The sequence below is a fragment of the Pezoporus flaviventris genome, unplaced genomic scaffold (genome assembly GCF_033815535.1).
Source record: "Pezoporus flaviventris isolate CSIRO_AGI_PZ_B2104156 unplaced genomic scaffold, CSIRO_AGI_Pfla_v1 ptg000007l, whole genome shotgun sequence".
NCBI classification, from domain to species: Eukaryota; Metazoa; Chordata; class Aves; order Psittaciformes; family Psittacidae; genus Pezoporus; species Pezoporus flaviventris.
The window spans coordinates 62,186,122-62,204,447 of NW_026892555.1; the positions used below are offsets into that span (position 1 = coordinate 62,186,122).

The 18,326-nt window shown below is 45.4% G+C and overlaps 1 protein-coding gene across 1 annotated transcript in view; it reads left to right on the plus strand.

Annotated features, from left to right (window-relative positions):
• The first annotated feature begins 2,672 nt into the window (after positions 1-2,672).
• The window catches only part of AHRR (aryl hydrocarbon receptor repressor), a 93,448-nt gene continuing 77,794 nt past the window's right edge, over positions 2,673-18,326 (plus strand). Inside the window, exon 1 of the mRNA XM_061448982.1 lies at positions 2,673-2,806. The gene's annotated coding sequence lies outside the window, so the exon portion shown is untranslated. The remainder of the gene's footprint in view (positions 2,807-18,326) is intronic.

Sequence of the window (18,326 nt, forward strand, 5' to 3'; positions counted from 1 at the left end):
CTGGACATATGCTAGCTCGGCCCTGTTCCCAGTCAAATGAACTCACTAAGAGATCTAGTAGAGTCACGTGAGCGCCATATGGTGACACCACTTCCAAATGAGAGCAGGGTCATGTCAGTGAGCTCACGTGTGTTTTCACACACCAAGATACCTCCCGAGTCCCCAGCTCTCCTCCGTGGCATTGAGTTCACCAGGAGAAGTGATGAACAATAGTTGCCTATGACTGTCTCACCATTATCCAGCACTTTCTGGGCTCCACCCCTCCTCCCCAGTTCTCTTCTGGGTAAATCACTCGCTGTCAATGGCCTGGCAGGACAAACACCATTGTTCCATCTAGTGGAGAGCTATTCAGTGTTGATGGCCTTTGATTTCTCTTTCCAAACATAGGCCTTGCCTCTGCCAGATAGGATTTTGATGGTAGGGTTATGCTGGCAAATCCTCCCAGCATAACAGTCTGTAGTCCCCGAAGATTTATTGTGGCCCAAATCAGTCTAACTTACATCAATTGTGTGGATATAATAAGTGCAGACAATACCAAAAGCCTCTCAGAAAATGTCCAATATAAAATAGATACACTAATTTACTGTGAAGGTTACAAATGTAAATAGCATTCAGAATAAAAGTAAATAACGTATTCATAGTTTGGCACAGACGTGTTGCCAATGTGTCACATCCTGACGGATTGGGGATATGTCTGTGTCAAAATATAAATTCCATTTTTGCTTTTTGAATGCCATTTGCAATTGCAACTGTCCATGTGGATTAATGCATCTATTTTTATAGCCAAGGCTTTGTCTGGGGAGATGTAACAGAGCAATCAACAGTGATGACTGGTTCTATTTTGCTTGAGCAACAGTGTTCAAGCAAACTGGGCTTTTCCATGTTCCACCCACGTGCAGGGCAGGAGCAAAAAAGGGATGCAACCTTACTATGTGGGTACATTTGTCAAAGTGAGGTCTCCTTGCTAAATGCAAGGCATGAGTGGCCAAGCCGAAGAATTAACGGTGATTGTGTGGTCAGGTGGTGGGGCGCTGCAAAGAGATCCAGCTCTGAACTGCCGGAAGGCTGAGAAGCCATTCAAGTGCAGTCACAGAGACCTACTGATGGAAGAAGGGAAGGCTCAGATACTTTCTAACACTCCTGGTCCTCTCCACTTCTTCCCCAGTAAATTCATGCCCAGGCAGGGCATTTTCATTCAGTCTGTTCCACAAGTAATCTAAGAGTTGCTTTGTACAGATAAACATCTATCAGATTGTTCAGACTAGATATAAGGAAGAAATTTTTATAATGAGGGTGGTGAAACACTGGAATAGGTGGCTTAGAGAGGTTGTAGATGCCCTGTTCCTAGAAACATCCAAGGTCAGGTTGCATGGGGCTCTGAGCAACCTGATCTAGTTTAAGATGTCCCTGATCACTGCAGGGGGTAGGACTGAATGACCTTTGAAGGTCCTTTCCAACCCAAACCATTCTATGATTCCGTGATTAGCAAGTTCTTTGCTTTCTATACATTATTCCTGCCACCTGTATCTTGATAATTGGGCTTTCCCAGAAGGATTGTCTGTGGATATAGAGCTCAGCCAGCTGGGGGCTGAGAAGCCGCACCACAGTGTCTGGGGCAAAGGCAGGCAGAGCAGGGTGCTGCTGTCTGAGCGGTGGTACCTGCCGTGACATCTGCATCCGAGGGGACACATCGGCAATCCAGGGCTGAGGAGCAGGAGACAGTTCCTCCCCACAGCAACCAGTCCCAGCAGTCTGCCGGGGGTTTAACGTTTGGATATCCTCGCTAAAGACTGGTATCCCACCAGGGAGAGGATTGGTTTTCACTTTGTTACCTTGGACTTTCCCCACCAGCCTGCTCTGGTTTTGTCTGCCCTGTCCTTAACCCTCCCTTACAAGAGCTGCTTTAGGTACTTATCAAGCTTCAGCATCAAAACCACAGGCAAAAGCCAAAGCCTTGCTGACTGGCATCTCCTGTCACTTCCACAAACCAGAAATCCGTCTGCGAAACGCTGGGTAGGGGTGGTGGTGGTGGGGAACCCGCTCGTTAAAAGCCATAAAATAAAACCATCCCAGCTGTTAACTCCGCTTCCTGGTGAGGCAGGTAAGTGCAGCGCTGAGCTGAACGTGCCGGTACTGCGGAGATGCTCTTTCACCAGGCAAGGCGACAAGCACAGAGAAACCGCACCGGGCAGAGAGCGGGGTGGGCGCAGAGGGAGGGACGGGACGGCCAGAGGGAAGCTCCGTCCGGAGCCACCGATGCCGGAGATGTTGAGGCTGCCCCAGACGCCCCGGAGGCGGGAATGACCCCCGCGTTTTCCCTACCAACTTTTCGGGAGAGCCGGGCTCGGCGGCGGCGCTGGCAGGTGCACCGCACCGGTCGTGGGCAGCGGGGCGGAGATCGTCCCTGTCCCCACTCCTACCCCGCAGCGGAGAGGCGCGCAGCCCGGCGGCGAGGCGCGCTCAGCGCCGCGGCTCCGACCCGCGGTACCCGGTGTCCCCGTCCTCGCCGGGGCCAGCCGCGCCGCCGCAGCGCCCTCTGCCGCCGGCGGGGTGTGACGGCGGCGGGCCGGGGATCGCGTGCGAGCGGCTCGCCGGCGGCTCGCCCTGTCACTCGGCCGCCAGCCCGCCACCTGAATCACGAGGGAAGCGGCGGCCGAGCATCCTCCCCACCCCCGGCGCCCTCCGTCCCGCTGCAGCAGCCCGCTCTCGCACCTCCGCCCCTGCACCGCCGCTCAGCGCCGCGGACGGGGGGCTGATCTTCGCCCGCAGAAACTTTGCACCCCCGGGTCGTGGCGGGGACCGTGGGGTAAGTAAATGGTTGCATCCCGAGACCTCGCGGTTGGGCGGGCGAGGCTTCAGCCCCGGCTTTGCGGGGGGACCAGGGGACCGGAGCACCCCACGCCTCGGGGTGTCTGTTGGGGCTCCCCTCCCCGGCTGTTTCGGCGGCGGTGGGACCGCAGCCGTGCAGGACGCGCGGCGCTCCTTCCACCCGAGCGCCGGTGGCGGTCCGCAGCTCCCGCGAAGCGAAAGCACTGGGAGCTGCCGGTGTCCCCGTGCGGGTGATGCCCGGGGTGCTGCACGGCTGGCCCCAGGGCTCAAACCTGAGAGGCGGAGGGCTTTGCCGGGGCACCTTGGCCCCGTCTGGCCTCACCCATCCTTTCCGCTGATGCTTCGAGAGACCTTTCAGGGGGAAAGCCCGGAGAATAAAGTTTCACGTTGCCTCCTTGGAGCCCCGAGGGCACTCGCTTGGCCTTACGCGGGGTGGGTTTGCTTTGGGGTCAGGCGTTGCATCCCCCCAAAGCTTCCCTTCTCAGTGGCTTATAACTTCAGAGCTACAGATTCTTGTTGTGTTTCAGTTTGACATAGCCAAGGAGGAAAAATCAGCGAGGGAAGGGCAAAGCATGTGTACAGGCTCTCGTGCTTTTCCCCGACTTTGCGTTACTTTCTGTAGTAAACGCGAGTTTTGCCCCTCCTCGGGTGAAGCTGTAGTTTTATGTCTTTATTGAAGAATAACGCAAATAGCATAAAACCGAGTTATAACACGTAAGAAACTCTTTCTTCCCCGAAGACGGGCACAAACAATGTTTGTGCGTCATTTAGTGAGTGTCTAGGAGATAGACTATTAAGACCAAAAGAAAAAAAGAAGGAAAAAAGGAAACAAAAACCAACAGAAAACCCCAAGAATATGCTTGACGTTGTTTGGTAGTTGAAGATTTCAAAAAGACAACCGGGGCTGTATTTAAATAAAACTGAATGATCTGGTTGGGCTCAGAATTGGTCTGTTGAGAAGAATGTTGATGCACATATGTTTGCAGTAGATAAAATAAAACAGTGCTCTTTTATGAACCGTAGAGAGTGTTATTATCCAGGGCTAAGACTAAATTGTTGCGTGCAAGTGAGAGACTTAAACGACTGACAAGATCAAATTCACTGGCAAGACACTTGGTTAATTTGCAACCAAGAGCAAGAATTCGTTTCCTTGAAAAACAAAGTACCTAATGCCATAGATATTAAGATCCAAAGCCATCAGATCAGGTTTTGACAGTAACTTTAACACTGTTGCTCCAGCTGGCACCCCCTGCACAAGCAAGGGCTGAGGCAGTGCTCGCTTTTCACTGCTGCATCCACCGCATCTCCTCATCAGTGTATATATTTGTGACAGCATAGTTGTTTCCATAGTTGACTATAAAAGCGTATTTGGGTGTTCTCCGGTCTCAAGGAGAGACCCGGGTTTCCAGGGGCTGCGTCGGGCCTATGTATAAACACCTCCAGCCTTCCTTCAGCTCTGGAAGCACAAAGCCCCACAGTCTGCAGGGTGAAGATGTACTGAGGTGGACTGTTTCGGCAAAGAGCGGCAGGGAACGGATGCTGGCATGTGGAAAAGCCAGGTTGTTGTAGTCTTGGGATTTTTATTCCAAACAAGCCATAGAAGGGGTGGTACGTTATTACCTCAACTTCCCATCGATTCTGATTTCTACCCAGGAATCGTGAGGAGGAAATGCATTGCTAGGCCCTGTTTGCAGTGCGGATGCTTACGAAAACCAGCCAGGCAATCTAATATTGATTCATCATTTTAAGCGTGCAAACAGACTTAAACTCCACCATGGGGGATTTACTAGTTAGAAGTGATTTTTGTATTTGATTTGCCTTTCTCTAGATATATCTAAAAATATAGAAAAGACACTGTTGGTATCAGGGACTGCACATATGCAGCTGAAGTTGGCACAGCTTTTGCCGTTGTGTTTTAAAGGGGTTTGCTTTAAGCCAAGACCCCACTAAATATGGGGGCTCTGCTATTGAATAACTAAGGTCTGGTGCCAAATCTTTCCTTAATAGTCGTGGTAATTACTGCTGACTCATGCTGACATGTGAGTTTAATTAGCCCCAACTGGAATGTAAAGGATGTGGGAGTGTCTCTTTGTGCCCAGAGACAGCTAGGACAAAGCAGATTTTGGAGGAAAATTTAAGGAATTGGCAAGTTTGGGTGGGAAGTGTCAGCCAGGGCTTTTTTTTTTTTTTTTTTACAGTAATGTTTGAGTAACCAATAAAGTTGATTCTCAGGAAGGGGATGAATTTGGATAGCATGAGCTTGTCTTCACTATGGAGTAACTGGAGTCCTAACTCAGACATTGCTTCTAATTTGACTCATGTCCACACACACATGAACTCGTTGCCGAAGAGTGGTGATGTTTTCAATTTGAGTTGGCTTACCCATGAGGAATAAGCTATAGCTCAGATAACCACAATTCATCAGCTGCTAACACAATCTGCCTGAACGGCACAAGTGGGATTTTGCTCAACTCTGGCTGCTCCCACTTGAACCAGGGTTACCTGGAGAGCTGGCAGTGCGTGCCTGCTTCCCTGCTATGGGCAGGCCAAAGGCATCATCAGTTCTGCCATGAGGCAAGCAACAGGATGTTTGTCAAAGTGAATGTTCTCACACAATTCCTGTCTAACTGTGTGTTTATGACAGCTTGCTGGTGGTGGTCACTGTCACCACACAGCCGTGGTAGGCAGGACAGGAGGGCTTGGCAGCAGTGCAGTGCTCACTGATGCTCAGAATGGGGCATCGCTGCAACAAGATGTGAAAAGCAAAGAATGTCTACCCCAGAAATTTGTTTTCTGCCAGCTACCACCTGGTACAAGAAAGTCAGTCATATGTCAGAGGTATATGCTGATATATATACGTAGGAATAAATCCAGCCATACTTGGATAGCAGAAGCAAGAGCTGCTACTTTGGGAGAAACAGTTTTGTTGTTGGCCCTCTATGCAAATTGCTACTAGGAAGCGCAGACCAGGATTTCTACAAACATTTTGAGGTCGAAGCAAAGAAGGAGGGCACAGGAGCAAATATGCAGTCTTCAGTGTATGAAGTGCATGCTTTTTCTAAGAGGAAGCAGGCTCCTGGGTCTGCCTAAAGAATGAAAGTTTCAAGGTACTTTGCAAGGAATTTGAGTCAGAGTTAGGGACTAGCTGAACATCCTGAGATGGAAATGCTTTAGGAGTATGTCTCTGTCAGTCCAGAGCTCCCACAGAGCTGTTGACAGTCCTTTTGGATTTAGTTCAATTTACCTTCAGAGCGATGATCTTTGAGGTTTCTAAAGCAGTTGTAGCTGCGTTGTGCTGTCGTCAGCATAAGAAATACACCATGGGTAACTGCAGAATTTGAATGGATGGACTGGCAGGATTGCATAAGTGGGGCGGACAAAATGATGCCAACATAATGCCAACTAAATGCACCCCAAGTATTTATGACCTCCTAAGGTCCCCAGTACCAGTGTGTAATACAACCATTTCAGTGTAGACATCTGTTCATACGCTTGCAACCCTCAATCACACAGTCAGGCAGCTAGAATTGCAAGGAACCCAGTGTATCTCTTTTACCTTTGTTTGTGAGACCTTACGCTGGATCTGTTGTGGTTTAAACCCAGCCAGACAGCTCATTCACTCACTTCCACCCATTCTTGCCCTCCCCCTACTCCCAGAGGGACAGAGAGGAGAATCGAAAAGAATACAACTCCCACGGGTTGAGATAAGAACAGTTTAGTAACTAAGGTATAACACAAATCACTACTGCTACCACCAATAATAACAATGATAAAGGAAATAACAAGGGAAGAGAATACAACACCTCACCACCAGCCGACTGATAACTCACCCACCCCCCAGCCCGACCAACCACCAACCCATACCTCCTCCAACCCTGCAGTCTCCCAGCCCTTCCGGGTAACACTCAGTTACCTCCTGGGCATGACGTGCTGTGGTATGGAATACCTCTTTGGCTATCTTGGGTCAGGTGTCCTGTCTCTGCTTCCTCCCGGCTTCCCCTCCTCCCTGGCAGAGCATGAGGCTCACAAAGTCCCTGGCCAAACCAAAACATCCTTGTTATCAGCTCTGTTCCCGAGCCGAAAGTCAAAACACAGCACTGCACCAGCTACCAAGAAGGAGAAAAATGACTGCTACTGCTGAACCCAGGACAGGATCTTATCCTTTCCCTCTAATAGGTGCCTTCTGGTGTTCAACAGCAGGGCAAGTGCAGGATGATGGTGTAAAATAGTGTGAGATGGCAGAGCTTAGCAGCCTGTGTCAGGGGAACACCTTTAATCTGAGTGCCTGTGAGCGAAGCATTTAGGCTGCATCCAGGAACTTGTTGCAGGATGAGACTGCTTTGGGCTGGCCCATACTGTCTACGGTTTTGAATCAAGGCTGCATCTGCAGACAGTGAATAAATAATTTGCATGAATCAGTCTATTAAGCTGAGGCTGCAAAACATGTTGTCTGCCACCGTGTCTTCGACCCTTCCTGTTACTGCAGTGGTGCCTGGTGCACCAAAACTATTGCTCTGTATTAAAGAGCAATATCCATGCATACGTATTACATATTTATTCCTTAAACTTTATTTGCATTGATGCTGAATGGTGGTCATTTCAGTAGGTTTAGCTTGCTGAAAACATGTGCCGCCATAAATCCAAATTTTGTCACTCATTAAGGACTGTAAAAATCCACCACTAGTGGATTCCTCCCTCTTCTGTAACACTGGAGCTGAGGCAGAGTGAAGATGAATATGTGGCAGTTTCGGGGTCATTGTCTTGCTTTCCTGGGAAGTTTGCTGTGTTTGGTACTATATGATCCCTGGGAATCATGATGCTGAGTAGCCTCTCAAAATCCTTCCTGTATTGAAACTCCAAATATTATGCTCTCACCTCCCAGTCAGAGAGGCATTGTTAAGAAAGGGGGCTCTTCTTTGCCTCCTCATCTTTCACAGGGATTTGCTTCTCCAAAATGCGTTTTCCTGATGTCTGAGAACTCCGAGTGCATTTGTCAGATAGAGTCTTCCTCTCCTTGCCCTCAGATGAGAAATCCTTCCACAAACACGGTGGGGTTTTTTCTCATTTCAGGCCATTTCTAGACAAGCAAAATTTGCTGAGGTTGTTCTGTGGGTGCTAGAGGTTTCAGGGGGGTATATTGAGAAGACTACCGTGCAGGTTGAGACCCCACAGGGGTCTGTCAGAGTTGTTCCATATTTCCTGAATGGCTCGTATGATGAGTTAGAGCATGTGGGCATTCAGCCTGCAGAGGTCACCAAGCTGAAACAGGTTTCAGGCACCCTGGGAGACGCGAGTCAAATTCAGAGTGATTTTGACAGTCACTATCTCCAGAAAACCAAGCAGGATGTGAGTCTGTAAGTTTCTGTGTAAAGGTTTATCTTCAGTCTGCAATAAATCATGTACTCAAGTACAGCACGGCAAACGGCTGGCTAGGCGACACGAGCTAAGGAGAAAAGGATGTGGAAATTTGGTGGATCACAAACTAAACATGAGTCAGTAGCATTGCATTGTTGTGAAAATGGTGTGTAAAAATGGGACTGTAAAAATAAGAGTGTTTTGTCCAAGATTCACGAAGAATCTTTCTTGTCCTACTCAGAACCAGATAGATTCTTAGCTGGAGTATTGCCTCCAGCTAAGCAGATAAAAAAGCTCTCCCCTACATGGCAGTCGGAGAGATTCCTGGAGATTTTCACTCTGTGAAGAATTCCTATTTATTGTTTTTCAGGAGTGGATGAGAACCACTAAATGTTAAACTAGCTGCTTTATTAGTGTCAGGTGGCTTTAGACGGTAGCAAATGCTTCATGACAAATTATATTGTGGTAGGATGTATCCATGAAATGTCTGCTTTTTTATCTTAGAAGCACACAAAAAATTCTGGAAGTTTTGAAGGCAAGAGGTGAAATTTCTCCCCATCTCTTGCCCTAATTATATGCAGTGAAATACTTGCAGTCATTATTTGTTCATGAAAATAAAATGTAATTAATTTTTAAAAATCTAAAAAGGTATGATGAAAAAATTAATGATCACATAAAAAAATACTACTGTTCAGGTTATTTGTGAGAGTAAATTGTAATATATTGATTACTTTAGGCTAGTAACAGACATAAATAGTATCAGAAGGCAGAGTTGTACTGCAGACAACTTGCAAATGCATTTAAACATATTTTTTCCTCTGGAGATATGTCTCTAAAACAGTGGAAAATATTTACAATAGAAATTGCCAAAGATTGTCAAATAATGAACAAAGAAAATATGTCAGATGTCTCAGAAACAGAATGGAAATCTGTATGTTATACTCCTTAGAAGGAGAGGTTTGTGTTCCTGGAGAGGAAATCGTATACTCACACTTCCATAGTTAAGGACCTGCAGTAAATTTGAGTACGTGTCCAAACCAAGGTGCTGGAGTAGAGCCTTGTCAGTGTAGCAAACAAAACTACCCAGCCTTTCAACCAGTATAACTTGTTCAGCTACATTTATAATCTCAAAAATAATAGCTGCATCAGATTTTAGTTTTACTTTTGTCTTCAGGTTCTGTATCTGACAGAACAGAAACTTCTGAGTTTTCAGTCTGATTTTCACATACGTCATTAAACTGAAGACTTGCAAGAGCTGAGCAAAGCCTTGACAACTCGCATGCCAGCCTGGCTCTCGGAGTGCATTTCGAAACTGTGACCTGCTGCTTTCAAATGCTGCAATTTCTTACACTGGTAGCAAAAACATTTTAAAAGACTGAATTGCAGTGATAACAATAATAACATTGTCAGTTTAAGCATCAAGCTAACATAAATTGCTCAGTCTGGGGGAAAACATTTCATATTCATTTCAGTTTTCTCTGCATTCACATTTTCCATCTCAAGTTTTGGGAAAAAACAAGTACCTCCTTTTTCCTTGTTTGGGTTTGTTTTCTGTTTTTCTGTGAATCTTCTTTAGATTGGATATAAGGAGGAAATTCTTTCCTGTTAGAGTGGTGAGGCACTGGAATGGGTTGCCCAGGGAAGTTGTGAATGCTCCATCCCTGGCAGTGTTCAAGGCCAGGTTGAACGAAGCCTTGGGTGACATGCTTTAGTGTGAGGTGTCCCTGCCCATGGCAGAGGAGTTGGAACTTGATGATCTTAAGGTCCTTTCCAGCCCTAACTGTTCTATGATTCTATATGTAAGCTCTGTTTGACCTGTTACGGGGCTCTTGGCATTTCATCCTTTATTTCCCCTTTTCTTCCACTGAATGACTGAAGAGGAGGAACATAGAAGCAGCAAAGCCAGGAAAAGAGTAGGATTGCATCTTCCTAACAAGTTGATGTTACATGTAGGTTTATGAGTATTTATAAGTATTTTTTCTCCCTGCTGTTCTACTCCTACACACACACGTTTCGTAATTACTTTTATAATGAAAAAAATGTCAATCCCCATTTTGCTGGCCTTAGATCCAGCCCTCTTTTGCTTCTTTTCTGGAGAAGATGCTGTGCTGTGTTCTCCTGGTGTCACAGAGGCTCCTCTGAAAGCTGTGTCTCTGAGCCAGATGCAGTCACTTCTTCCCATGCTGTCTCTCATGATACAGAAATATACAAATATATGACGTCTATAAGAAATATATAAAATATATGAGCTGCCACATATTTTGACTCCTATTCTGCATTGGAGTGCAACTAAAACCTTTTGAGAAGCCTTTTGTAGAAAAGAAGAAAGCAATTGAGGAAATGAGAGTACAGTTATAGTGTATGGCAGGCTTATTGAAAGACTTAGAACTGGATCTTGTCCTGCCCACAGAGGGGGATCACCAGCTTACTAGCTACTGTGGAGAGTCTCCCTGATTTTGATAAGTGATCCTTTCCTGATAAAAAATCCATTTAAATTAGTTCCGTTTTGGCTTTACGGTAGAAAACTAAACATGGTTCCTAGTGTTTCTCTGTTTCTTTCTCATCTGTTCAATCCTCTGATCTATCTGTAGCCTCCCTTTGTATAAGTCAGGGTTTCTCATCGTGCTTTTGGCATTTGCTCCAAAATTGCACCATACTTCTAGTTTGGACTGGTGGATGCAGGATGATGGATAGTCTTATCAGAGATAATTCTTCTAGTATTTCAAAGAGAACCCCAAACCCCAGGCAATCAAAGTCTGGTGAAATGACAAGCAGGGTATTAAAACATAGGTGGTTGTGAGAGTGACACCAGTAATGCTGGTGAACTTACAAGAGGGTTTGGAGAACAAGCACAGCTTCATAGTGCAGAGCTATGTTTGCAACCTGTGGCTAGTACTGCAACTCAAAGCGACATGTCTATTTCACCCCATCACGGTGGTGTATGGGTGGTGAAATATGCACTTCCTTATTATGTTGGAACAGGGGAGTGGGAATGAGGACAGAACAACCCAAAAAGCAGCCAGTGCAGGGCCATGTCTGTCTAGTGAAAAAAGTGACACAATCCATTCAAAGTGGTACTGTTGCTCTGTTTTTTTTTTATCTAAGAACATTTATCCCTCACATATTTGGGGTAGTGCAGACAAGCTAATGAACTGGACAAACTTGATGAACTAACTAGCAGCCTTATCATGGTAGCACAAAGCTAAGCCTGGGCAGAACCTGTCTGAAAAGTTATATATACACTAGGTAAATATACCTGAGTTGTTAGCTTGTACTGAGCTCTGTGTTGGCAGAATAGAGCTGCTTCCGAAACCTGAATTAGCTATAGGTTGAAGGTGGATGAACTAAGGCCCTATGGTGCTGTACATTCATAGCAGAAATATTTCATCGACTTATCTCCCTGGTTTTAGTCAAATTCGCTATGGAAATGATGCTTATGCTTTTGCAGCATCTGCTTTTCACTCTCCAGAAGTTACTTTGTTTTACCTGTTAGTCAGGTTCCGGCAAACTTAACAGAGGGGCAGAGATCTCAAAGATATTATGTTCCTGAGAGTTTAAAGGTGAAACATGCTGCATTAATATCCCTACTGAGAGCAAGATTGCAATGCGAGATTGTCTTGTTAATCATCAAATAATCCATATGCTTCAGACAATATCTTAAATGCTTCAGCTGTAACAAAGCTTTCCATCACTGCTCACACCTTACTATGGGTAGTCCAGCTGCTGTGGCAGTCCCATATTATAGAACCATAGAATCAGTTAGGTTGGAAAAGACCTTTAAGATCATCAAGTCCAACCATTACCCCAGGACTGCCAAGTTCATCATTATAAAATTCTAATATTCTTCTCAGACAGTCTGTGGTGAAGACAATGGAGGACGAAAGTCAAGCCAGGTAGAAAGAGACACCGCTAATTATAAAGTACTGTACAGACATACTCCCAATCTGATTTTTTATGTTTTTATATGTCCTGTGGTCCTTATCCTTCCTGAAGTGACACTGTGTACGTGGTAGAAGTGCTAAAAACAGTTTAATTTTAAAAACATAACCTAAAAAACTCTCTTGTGTCTAAACCTTTTTAAAAGGTTTGTTATTTACATCCTCAGAGCTCAGAAAAGTTTCCTTGAGCTTAATTTCAGGGTTTCTTATATAAACAAATAAAGAAAGGAGAGCTGATGAAGTAACTTAGTCCCCAAATGAACTTGTTTGTGAGGGAAGAATAATGATTGAAACTTTTGTTCTGCTAAAGGTTCCTGCATACAGGAAACCTGTAACAAAGGGCTGCCATGTTTCAAAGTCAACCACTTGCAAATTAGGAAACTTGGGAGTCCAAGATGAAATGTGGATTCCTCAACTATGTGCACAGGTACTAACCTTAACCTCATGCTAAAACCAGAAATTGCACATTTTGGTTTTATTATCTTCATTCACCTTGTGGTCCCAGATCTGTTCAAATCCCATGCACACACAGCGCTATTAATTTTGTTACAGACTGTTCTGTGATAATTGCAACTCTAAGTATATCAAACCATCACTAAATTAATCTTTATTATAGTGTTGAGACATATGGTCTTATTAGTAGAGATAGATGTGAAAGATGTATTCTCATTTACTCAATGCCAAGCACTCAGGGGGTGATTCTTTAGAAGACGCAGCCTTTGCTGTATGTTCCTATTGAGTGCAGTCCTGGGTACCTTCAGCTGAGGCACTGGGTGCTCATCATCTTCAGAAATCAGAGCAATGCTGCCAGAAAAGGAGGGTTGATGCCTCTGATGTCGCTGCTGTACTTGTGTTCCTTGCATCACACAGCCCTCTTTCCTACAGCCCCAGCACAGCCCTGCTTCTTTCCCTAAGCTCTCCGAGTAGGGCAGCGGTCTGGCTCCGTGTACTCAGACTTCTTCCTGTAACAAAGGCAGCGACAGCAAAGGAGCCCTCAGGAGACGTGTGCAGGAGACTGCAGCAGGGAGATACAGGCCACCTAATTTCAGGCAAAAATCCTGAATTTTGGGTGGTTATTTCGAAGTGGGAAAAAAAAAAAAAAGAAAAAAAGAGGAAAAAAAACAGTGCTCCCCAGCGGTCCCTTTCTGGAGCGTTATCGAAGCACAGCTCCTGTCTGCATCTTAGAGATGCTGAGGCTCAGGACTACAAGCAGTCTGCTTCTGTCCCTTGTCTCATCTCAGTCTGAACCTCAGAACCCCATGGCTGACTCCTCATTCCCGTGCCTTATGTGTGGAGTCCGTTGTTTCTGGGCGGCAGCGGCTGGAGCAGGGAGAGCACACCAGGATGTGGAGGAGCAGCGAGAAGGAAAGTCTGGCGCTGCCTTTGCTGCTCGGAGGGGAGGCACGTAAAGCGCATGGGGATGCGTATGTATAGTGAAGATGCCTGTAGGAGGAATGAAGGGGATGACGTTTGCTCAGCTCAGGCAGAACCTATGGATAACTGTCAGACTACAAGTCTCGCAAGCACACATACAAACTGGGCTTTTTTCAGAAGCTCCAAACATAGCCGAATTTGTACATATTTTCTTTAAAGGAAATTAGAGTGAAATTTTTTATATGCTATGTCAGACAGCCTTAGCTGTGTTGTAAGCCCAGTGTATGATTCCCAGTACTTGCAGAGCACCCTCTGTAAGTCAAGCATTACATACCTTTTTGTTAGTCAATTAGCATTTCTAATAGCTCTTTGGGTTTGTGAATTGACCTTCTTCCTTTTCACTGGAGAGAAGTTTGAGGCAAAGAAACAAATTTTAGGGCCAGAAAGAGCCACCGTGAACTTGTTTCTGTCTGGTGTATAGCACTGGACCATCAGACATCCTTAAACAAGTTATTCACCACGCACATCTAAGACTCTTAAGGAAGAAAATCTCAGTAATAAGAGAGTCCTCTACAGTCCTGGGTAAATTGTTTCAATAGTTATCCTCATTTATTTGTAATTTGAATTTAATTAGCCTCAAATTCTGCAAATTGGATCTTGCTGGAATTAGCTTGACCTCTGTCACGAAATGTTTGTTTCTTGCATAATGTAGTTACTTATTGTGAGGAAGTTCTCTGTTGCTGTTCTTCATGATAACCCAAACAGTCTGAGCTCCTGGACTGTGACTGTGGGGCTCCTTTTCTCAGCCTTTAATCATTTCTGTGACTCTCTGCTTCAGTTTTGGTTTTGTTTTTTTTTTTGAAAGTGGGGCTGGATGGGCTAGAAACAGTCCTGCATGTTATTTTCAAAGATATACCCAAAGCCAGTATCATAGTTTCTCCTGAAACATAATCGTTCATCAGAAGCAGAGCATTTGGCAGAAATGTGCTAATCACAATCAGTTTAGTGACAGCAGGTAGATTTCTATTCTATTGATTAGCTGTCATGAGTGGAAGTATTTTCCCAGTTGCTGCTTGCAAGGTAGAAACACATAATCCTATGGAAAGCCAGACTGAGCTCCAGCACCATCACCCCTTCTTGCTCTGCTGGTGAAGCCGTGCCGGGGCTCTGCGGTGCCGTCGGGATGAGAACACAACTTCCTTATTCTCAGGCTGCCTCTTCGAAACTTGTGCTGCTTCAAAGCTGTGGTCTGCAACAGCCTTTTTATGTAGTTCAGGCATTGAATGCATGGTATGTGATCACATTCGGGCAGGAAATGATTCATAAAATTTAATGAAAGGAGAGATCACTGGATAGTGTAATTTGACCTCCTATAGCACCAAAGCTACCAAATTTTTTTTTCCGAGTATGCCTGCATTCAGCCCAACTGCTTGTGTTTAATTTAAGCATAACTTCAGTTAGGGTAAAGTGTACGTTGCAGAAAGATATCCGACAGTGATTTTGAGACAACAGGATCCATTAAATCCTTTGTAGCTTGCCCCAGTGTTTGAATGCTCACACTGTTACAAACTAATACCTTATTTCTTATTTACATGTATCTGGCTTCAGCTTCCCTTTCTAAGTGCTTGCCACATTTCAGATTAAAATAATTGGCGCCGTATCTTCCCCTTTACTTGAGTAAAGTGAAGTACTCTCCTACATCAAAGTGCTTCACTTTATTCAAGTCATCTAATTCTTTTCTCTATGCAAGGCGGTTTCTTCAGCCTGCAAGTATTTCTTTTAGCTTCTCTCCTCACCCTTCCCAATTTCTAACATTATTTGGAAAACACTTACATGGAAGCTGTACGCACTGTTCCAGCGTTGGGCTCATTGTATCTGTAAACAGAGGTAAGATCACTTCACTTAAGTCAGCAACTGCATTAGCTGCCTTTGCAGCAGCTCCTCCCACGGTGCTCAGGGTATGGATTGTATTCGTTTTTCACTTTGATGCTTAATTCCTTTCAAGAATCACTGGCATTTCGGGATGCAGTGCCTATTCAGTAGAAATGACTTGCATTCCCTATTTTGAGATGTCTGTTTGCATTTGGCTGTATTAAAATCCGTTGTGGATAAACAGAAAGAGCCTTCCAGGCACTCCAGATTGCTCTGTTTTTCTACGTCTCCAGCACTATTTACCACCCTTCTAAATTTTTATAACTTTGCAAATATTATCACCAATGTCTTTGTGTTGAACCTTGATACCTGTAGGACCTTTATAAACACCTTTCTACCCAGCAGTCTGATCTTTCTGTGGTTACTCTATTTTATTTAACTTTATTATTATAAATCTGTGACTAATTCTTTATTTACAGAAACTCTGCACTAAAATACTTCCTTGTGGATTTTAAAAATCAGTACATTGTGCTGCTGAGTTAAATGATGTAATAATACAAGTGAATCCTTTTATCAGCTAGAAGTGATATCTTCCCAGTGAGCTAGTTTCTCTCCAAAGAGGATGATATTCCCTAGAATTCTGTTAAGTGATGTCATTTGTCTTTCTTATCAGCTTTCTGGTATTTTGCTTGGGATGGATGTCAGTCTTGCCATCCGGTGGTTAGCTGGATCGTTATGTTTCCCTTCTCTGAAGATTGTCATATAGCAGCTGCCTTTCAGTCCTTTGGATTTCCCCAGTGTTCAGGGATTCATTATGACTTAATGGCAGCAGTGATTAAAAGCATCTGACATAAGTGAATGATCATGGCCTGCGTCTGCCCTTTTTTCCCAGCAGTTCTGTTCCTTTCAGCTCCAGCTCTCCTCTTGCCGAAGCTCCTCAAGCTTGTACGGCCTCTCTCCTGCTGCTGAAGGGGTAGAAGGTTGCTGCTTTGGGTTCATCTTCAGCCTTCTTCAAACATGTGAGGACTCTCAAGTGTTGCAGAGGGAAAGAGAGAGGAAAGAGCACAATTGGTCTGAGCAGCTGAGTGCTGTTCCCCCGGCTTCCTGTTTCTCATTCACAGATGAGGCTGCTGGGCTGGTAAGGGAAGGAGCCCCCCAGCCTCCTGCAGCGGTGGAGATGGGCTGTTCTGTCCCAGCGGTGCAGAGCAGAGCTCACTGCTGTCAGCAGACATCAGAAGAGGGCACACTCCAAGTGGGACCATGCAGATGTGCTCTTCTTCAGCTTTTAAAAGAAATGTTTTCTTGGCCTATGGTTTTGTGCAGGTCGATAACTTCAAGTGCTTTTTTCAGCTGTATTTTTAGGACCATTGGCCATGAGCTTTCTGACTTTGTCATTATTCCTGTACATTCATACTCTAACTCATTTTATCTGTGTGCCACTACTGGCAGTGGTGGTAGTAGCAGAAGCACTTCTTGTCTGTATGCATATCTAGGATGCTGGTGCTCAGTGGCTGAGGCAGTTCTTCATACCATGTTGCTGTGGTAACCCCTTGTTCTAATTCTGTAGATAGTTCCTGCAGAAAGCCTGAAGAGTGCATGGTTTATTCTCTTTTTGATGCAAGTGCACGATTCTCCTTCTTTTCAGAGACTAGCAATAAATGGGTTGAACACTGTCACCTTTTATGCAGTTCTAGCATACAGCCACCTCCATCTTGGACTTATTTTGTTCATAATAGTCTTCTAAAAAGCATATTATCTTTTCATTGCTGCAACTTGTGAATTTTCCCGTGGGCCTTTATCTTTCTTAACCAGCAGTTTACACTTCATAAATTCTAGCTCGTATTGTTTGGTATTTATTCCCTGGTTTTCAGTTGTTTGAATACTGAGGTCTTTTTATTTATTTCTGTTCACTGTTGCATATTCATCAGCTGAACCAGAATGGGTTTTAAACTGATGTGGTCCTTTTGGGAAATCAAATGAACTCTTAACTTTCAGTTTTCAGTTGAATTACGCAGTCCAAGTCTTTCTCCTCCTAATTTTGCTCATGAAAGCAAGAGAAGGGAAGTCTAGCATGTGACACTGTTTTGAAATATGAACTATGAGTCATACATTCGTATTATGGACGGAAAGGACTCAGAACATGAAAGTAATACAATATTGTATTGGGTTTGCGTGGCAGGGTTTTTTTTTGGGCAGGCTACAGGGGTGGCTTCTGGTAGAAGCTTCTCTCCAACAGTGCCAATGCCAGTCGGTTCCAAGATGTACACACCACTGGCCAAGGCCAAGCCCATCAGCAATGGTGGTAGTGACTGACTCTGGGATAACATAGTTAGAAAAGGGAACAAAACTGCAAAGGAATCTGAAGCCAGAGAGAGAATGGAGAACATGTAAGAGCAACAGCCCTGCAGACACCCAGGTCAGTGCAGGAAGGCAGCAGGTGATGCAGGCACCAGAGCAGAGATTCCCCTGCAGCCCGTGGTGCAGACCATGGTGAAGCAGCCGTGCCCCTGCAGCCCATGGAGGTCCATGGTGGAGCAGATCTACACCTGCAGCCCATGGAGGACACCACGCCAGAGCAGGGAGATGCCCAAAGGAGGCTGCAAACCTGTGGGAAGCCTGCGTTGGAGCAGGGTCCCGGCAGGACCTGTAGCCCTGGGGAGAGAGGAGCCCACGCTGGAGCAGTCTGTTTCTGAAGAGCTGCACCCATGGAAGGGACCCACGCTGGAGCAGTCTGTTCCTGAAGGATGCACCCATGGAAGGGACCCCCACTGGAGCAGCTCATGAAGAACTGCAGCCTGTGGGAAGGACTCACACTGGAGAAGTTCATAGAGGACTGTCTGCTCTGGGAGGAACCCTACACTGGAGCAGGGCAAGAGTGTGAGGAGTCCTCCCCTGAGGAGGAGGGAGAGGCAGAGACAATGTGTGATGAACTGACCGCATCCCCCATTCCCTGTTCCC